The sequence below is a fragment of the Anguilla rostrata genome, chromosome 3 (genome assembly GCF_018555375.3).
Source record: "Anguilla rostrata isolate EN2019 chromosome 3, ASM1855537v3, whole genome shotgun sequence".
Lineage (NCBI taxonomy): Eukaryota > Metazoa > Chordata > Actinopteri > Anguilliformes > Anguillidae > Anguilla > Anguilla rostrata.
In genome coordinates this window covers 6,178,776-6,184,707 of record NC_057935.1, presented here as the reverse complement: position 1 = coordinate 6,184,707, position 5,932 = coordinate 6,178,776, and positions in this window count along the sequence as shown.

Genomic DNA, 5,932 nt, shown 5'->3' with positions numbered 1-5,932 from the left:
CCCCCCGCCCCCCATGACAGATCCCAGACCAGCCCTGGCCTCGGATTCCGCCGTCCTCCCAAGAGCTGCACTGCGTGGTGCAAAGATAATCCACTCTCAGGGGGGCAGGGAGTCTGTTGGGGCGCACTATGTGGCAGACCATCACTGAGAGAGCAGGATGGAGGCAGTGTCACTGCTCTCAGGACTGCCATACTCTCTCCCCTCCCCCTTTTTCATCCACTCGAGAAATATGATTTAACGTTATTTCGAATTACACACAATGAGTATGTCCAGTGTTAATTTAACTCTTAACAGAGTACATACGAGTCCAGTTGGGACCATACAGTATGTATTCTGTGAGAGTTGGTTTGACTCTGAAAACTCCGTGTTCTGTGGTTTGTTCTTATTGAATTTAATAAGGATGTCAAGGATGTCAAGGATATATTTCAGAAACTCATTTTCAGGCAAAAACCCTAAATGCATTTTCACATGTCACCCATTTATTTTACAGGAACCTTCTGATCCCAGCTAGTGCTCTTCTCTGTTATCCCTCTGTTATTTTATATCCATAAAATGACATGCAGTGTGTGGGGTAGGGTTGGGGGGGTGGGGTGGGCGGGGGGGAATTATTTATTTTTGGCTGGACCGCAACAGCGGGGCCAGCCCTACAAACATGAGTGTCTGTGACTGAGTGACTGAGTGACTGAGTGATGAAGTTACACCATTGGTCGGCCGAGTTACGCAGTCACACCATGGGTCGGCCGGATCGCGTGTGCTAGGTCCAGCCATATACTAGGCTTTAACCTGGTCTTGTTATAAAAGAGGCTTTTTTTTCCTGTCAACCGGCCTGAAAGTTGCGTGGTTTGCAGGCCAGTAAAATGGAGGGAAAAGTGTATACCAGGAAGCTCCGGGAACAACAACGATGTCACCGTTATGGTACTGTAATTGCACTCTTGGTCATGTTCACAGATTCCAGCCGCTGGCTGCGTTCAGAGCAGGGAACGACGACCGAAAGATGCTTACGGTTCTCTCCGAGGCACAGCGACACAGCGGCGGACCGACAGAAAAGTACAAACGCAAGGTAGACAAAAAATTGTGAATTTCTTTTTTTTCTTTTTTTCAGTTTCAACCCACAATCCTCAAACATGAACCTGCATCATGACACACTATAATACTCCAGTTACAGGCATCACAGCTTAACAGTAGTAGTAGTAGTAGTAATAATAATAATAATAATAATGGGGCTGGCAGAAGGAAGCTGATACCATTTTAATGTTTTAAGCTGAGTATTTGAAATGAGCGTATTCGCTGTAGCGGGGGATTCCTGGGTGGTTTGTGATTTAAACACACAATAACTAATTAAAACAAACAGTACAAATACAGCCAGGTACCTGGCACAGACATTCAGGCGGCTGCTTGCTTCAGCTGAAGCAGTATTATTCCATCCGTAAAAAGTGCAGCTTATACAGTTAAGCATGCCGTCAGCTAGATTGCAAATTGCGTTGCCGGCAGCACAATTCCTGTTATCGCGCAAATTTGTCGAGCGCCTTCGCGATAAATCGCCGGTTGGATTTTTCTGGTGAGTGGAAAATTCCAGGGCGTTTTTTTTTTTTTTTTTTCGTAGAAACCGTGACAACCAGAAGAAAGATTAACAGAGTTTCAGAGGGGGGAATAAAACGGGGCCCGCTGCGGCGTTACCCGCCATCAAATTCCTCTCTACCTCGGCAGCCGTTGCTGTGGCAACAGCATCACTTGATTGGTGTTGCAATGCAGGGGCCTGACAGATGCTGTTGGCCTGGAATGGTGAGAACAATGCCCCACCCTCACACAGTCCCACAAGATGTTTTTTTTCTTTTTTTTTACCTGGGGGGGGGGGGGGTCTGTTTATCCCATCTTATTTGCACCCCTGCCCAGACAATTGCCTTTCAAAGCAAAAACAAGCACGTGATCAATTATGCAAAAAAAGGTTAAAATAAACAAATGCCAAACAAACTGACTGCATACCTGAAAAAAGGGGAATGTTTTATCTGCTAAAGATGACATCTTTCTGTAAATTTTAATACACAATTACTTATCATTTACAGTCTTTTTTCTTGCTTTTGTGATTTATTATCCACTCTTCCTTTGCCGAGCCCTTCTTGTTCAGAAATTTTTGGATCATTGTTTTGTTGGAATATCCAAGGTTTCTTTAGCTAAATTTCCTTCACTGACTCTGGGATATCTGTTTCTAGGATTAACTGATATTTAGTTGAATCCATTCTTCTTTCCACCAGAACAATTTTTCCCCAAAGCGTAAAAGGTCAACCCCCATGCTTAATGGCTGGCAAGGTCTAGAAACATTTCCCCTTATTATTATTATTATTTTTTTTTTTCAGCCTGTCGTTATACAACTTATTTATTTTATACAAATATTTTGTGAAAGACGTTGTCGTTTAAAGTTCTCAGCTTTTTAATCTTTCGTAGCAGGCCGATGGCATTACTGAGCAGGGTAACTGAACTTTCTTTCCTTCAAAGAGAGAGATAGCAGAGAGTTCAGATTCTGTCAATACACAGATGTGTGCTCTGTGGCAGGCTGACAATGTCTTTCAACTTTTCCCGTCACCTAGACCTGATAAGAGATGGCAACCCATTTAGCATCAACTGCTCAAAGGGAAGGATTCCGGCTGCATCCCATATTGACTGGGAAAGAAAAATCGCTCCCCATCGGAGTTCTAACTCCTGAGCTAGTTCTCTTATTTTTTAACTTTCTACGTTCCATCTAACTGCAGCTATCTATTCTGCAGTTATCCCCAGACACGAAAATGATCATTTTTGTCCCCTGCAGTGGACGTGAGTCTCTGGTCTTAATCTTAAGAACCAGATATGTCGGTATGCTGAAACCTACGTTACAAGGGAGATTCAATGAAAAGAAATTAAATTGTGTTTTTGAAATTATTTTCACTGCAACGTGGTTTTGTAATCCAGCTCCAACACACTTGTATTATGTCAAAGAAATCTAAAATACATTTGAACAAAAATTCTGCTGGGTGTCAGGAGGTTAAATATGCTAGACAGTGTAGTATAATGATTAAAGGACAGGGTTTGTAACTCAAGTGGGCTTGAATACCAGCTGGTTGTATCACAGAGCAGGGCATTTAACTTGAATTGCTTCAGTTAAAAATATCCTGCTATATTATTTGTATATTTGTATGTTAAAACATGTAATCTGTGTAATTTGGTCAAGATAAGGACATCTACTAAACTCTATTGTTAAAATAGAGAAACAATAAATGGACTGCAGCCCAGTTATAATTTCATATCTCAATACGCACACAGTAGACATATAATATAATAAAAAAATATAATGAAAAAAAAAACCTTTGAGAAGATGAAGCGGTTATCCAGAGTAACTTAAACTGATTTTTAAAAAAGAAATACAATTCCTTTATGCAGCTGGACATTTTCTGGGTTAAGTGCCTTGCTCAAATGTACAACAGCATCAAACCTGCAAGCCTTTTAAATACAAGCCCACTTCCCTAACCCATTATGCTACCCTGCCGTCGTCTGCGTAGTAGGTGCTCTTGCCCAGAGCGACTTGCAATAAGTGGAGAACATCAGTGCTAGTTTCAGGGATGCAGAAGCGTGTTTTGTCAAGAAGACGACACGGATGCAAAGCAAACAGAAATCAAAACTGACAGCGCTTTGCCCCAAGAGCGAAAACAAATATGCGCCGGGGGCTCTTATCCGGAGTGACAGCGTGCGTTAAATGAGTACAGGTTGGGCTGAAATCTACCGCGGGACCTGTTTTTCTCGAGGGGGCCGGTGATACAGTGGGGACAGGCACGGCTGCCATATCAAGCGGAAATGTTGATACATGAAACAGTTCCCCCTCAGGAAAAAAAAAAAAAAAAAAACATTTAAGATGAACAAATATCTTGTAAGCAAGGTAATTAAAGAGAACGCCATTATCAATGTATACAATATCAGAAAATTATTATATTTTCCTCATCCTGATAAGGCACAGTTCCATGGATCGGCCCCACAATCTATTATCAGGGCCAAACACAATAAGCCGTACACTGTAAAATGTCCAGGGTTAACTGAACTCTAGCAGAGTATGTATGAGTCCAACTGGGGCCGTATGTACTCTGTAACGATGCATTTAACACTGAACATTTAACTCTGTAGTGTTTCGGTCAGCTGAGAAATCATCTAATTGCACACATTACATTACATTACAGGCATTTAGCAGATGTTCTTATCCAGAGCAACTTACATAGCATTTACATAGCAGGGTATATACTGAAGCAATGCAGGTTAAGTACCTTGCTCAAGGATACAACGGCTGTGTCCTTGCCCGGGAATCAAACCCGTAACCTTTAGGTTACAAGACCAGTTCTTTGCCCATTGTACTACGCTGCGATGGTGGTTAATTGGCTGATTGCAGCTCGTCCTCGTTAAAAGGGTCCTCCTGCAGCTCACGTCTTTGTGAGCCGACCTGGTCAGCCGCGGCATGAAAAGAAGCGGAGGTGTTACCTGACGAGGATGCCTCACGTACTTGTCGGCCATTTCTTGAATCGACTACGGCGATCCCAGTTAGCGGTGGAGCCTGGCCGCGGCTGGGCATTCCAAGGGTGGGGGAGAGCATAAGAAAAGAAACTTGAGAAACTGCCGTAGGAATGCAATGAGAGAGGAATGCAATGAGAGAGGAATTTAATGAGATGATATGTGATATAATATGCTGCGAAGACTCATTTTCTGAATTGTGCGGACTGAACTGGAATTGACCTCCGTCCTGATTCAAATATGAACATTATTTACAGTAAACTGTATGTATTTTATGTATTTAAATTAAATGTGTGTATGTCATGTATTTGATATCCATCCATCCATCCATCCATCCATTAACTAACCTATTTATTCCAGGTCAGGGTCATTTTGGGGGGGGGGGGGGGCAGGCGATTAAGGGGTTGCAGCCTATCCCAGCATTCATTGGGGCAAGAGGCAGGGATAAACCCTGGACTGGTTGCCCCTATGTATTCTATTCTAGTATATATCTAGACTATATCTAGTCTGAGGTAAAGACCAAGGCCGCTAGTCAAAGAAACTAAATCCATTCATTTCTCCTACGGGGACAAGGTTGTCTGCTCACAGCTGAAATTCGTGTCCTAACTCTCGTCTCCAAGCTCACGCGTGTGTGTGCTTGTAAGCACAAGGATTTGTACTCCCCTAACCCTTAAAAAAAAAAACAAAGGTGAGAAGAAAAAGAGGAGGAAAAAAAGGGAAAAAGGGAAGGATGCTGGAAACAGACATGATGTGTCTGATGATGTGTGCCAGTTTAATACCAGTGGTGAAAAATGATTTTATAGATTCAGGCAACTGCATTCTCTGATACTGTAATTAAAGAAAATCTTAAAAATGGGTTGAATTACTTCCGAGTTCTTACTGGTTTACCACATAGTGTGTCAAATAAAAATATATTCGTAGATTTTAGTTATCCCCTGTCCTTTTAAGGCCAAGAGTTATTTTATTTCAACAAACTGGGATATTTGCGACGAGGATTTTTATATACAAATAATATATTAATGAGTCAGAATTCATTTTAATATGTCTTAATACAATTGTTATTTATTTTATTATTGACAGTTATTTATAGGCATTGTTTTGGTTTCATTCTGAATTCTTCTAACATAACTGCTGCAACACTCATGGAAAACGTCATACTCATCATAATAGTTTGCATCCTTGACAGAAGTGTAAGGGGTGTGGGGTGGGGGGGGGGGAGAAATGGAAAATTATCTTGAGTCAGAGAGAAGGAGAGAGGGATGGATTTATTATTAAGAGAGACAGAGAGTTAGGAGCTGCTCCGTGCACGTTGAGACACTGTGTGCATTCCAAGTAGCCTGCTTGTTGCTGGGGTAACCAGACTCAAGTAGTCTGCGACAGAGTCATCTGACAAGACACTTCATAAAGG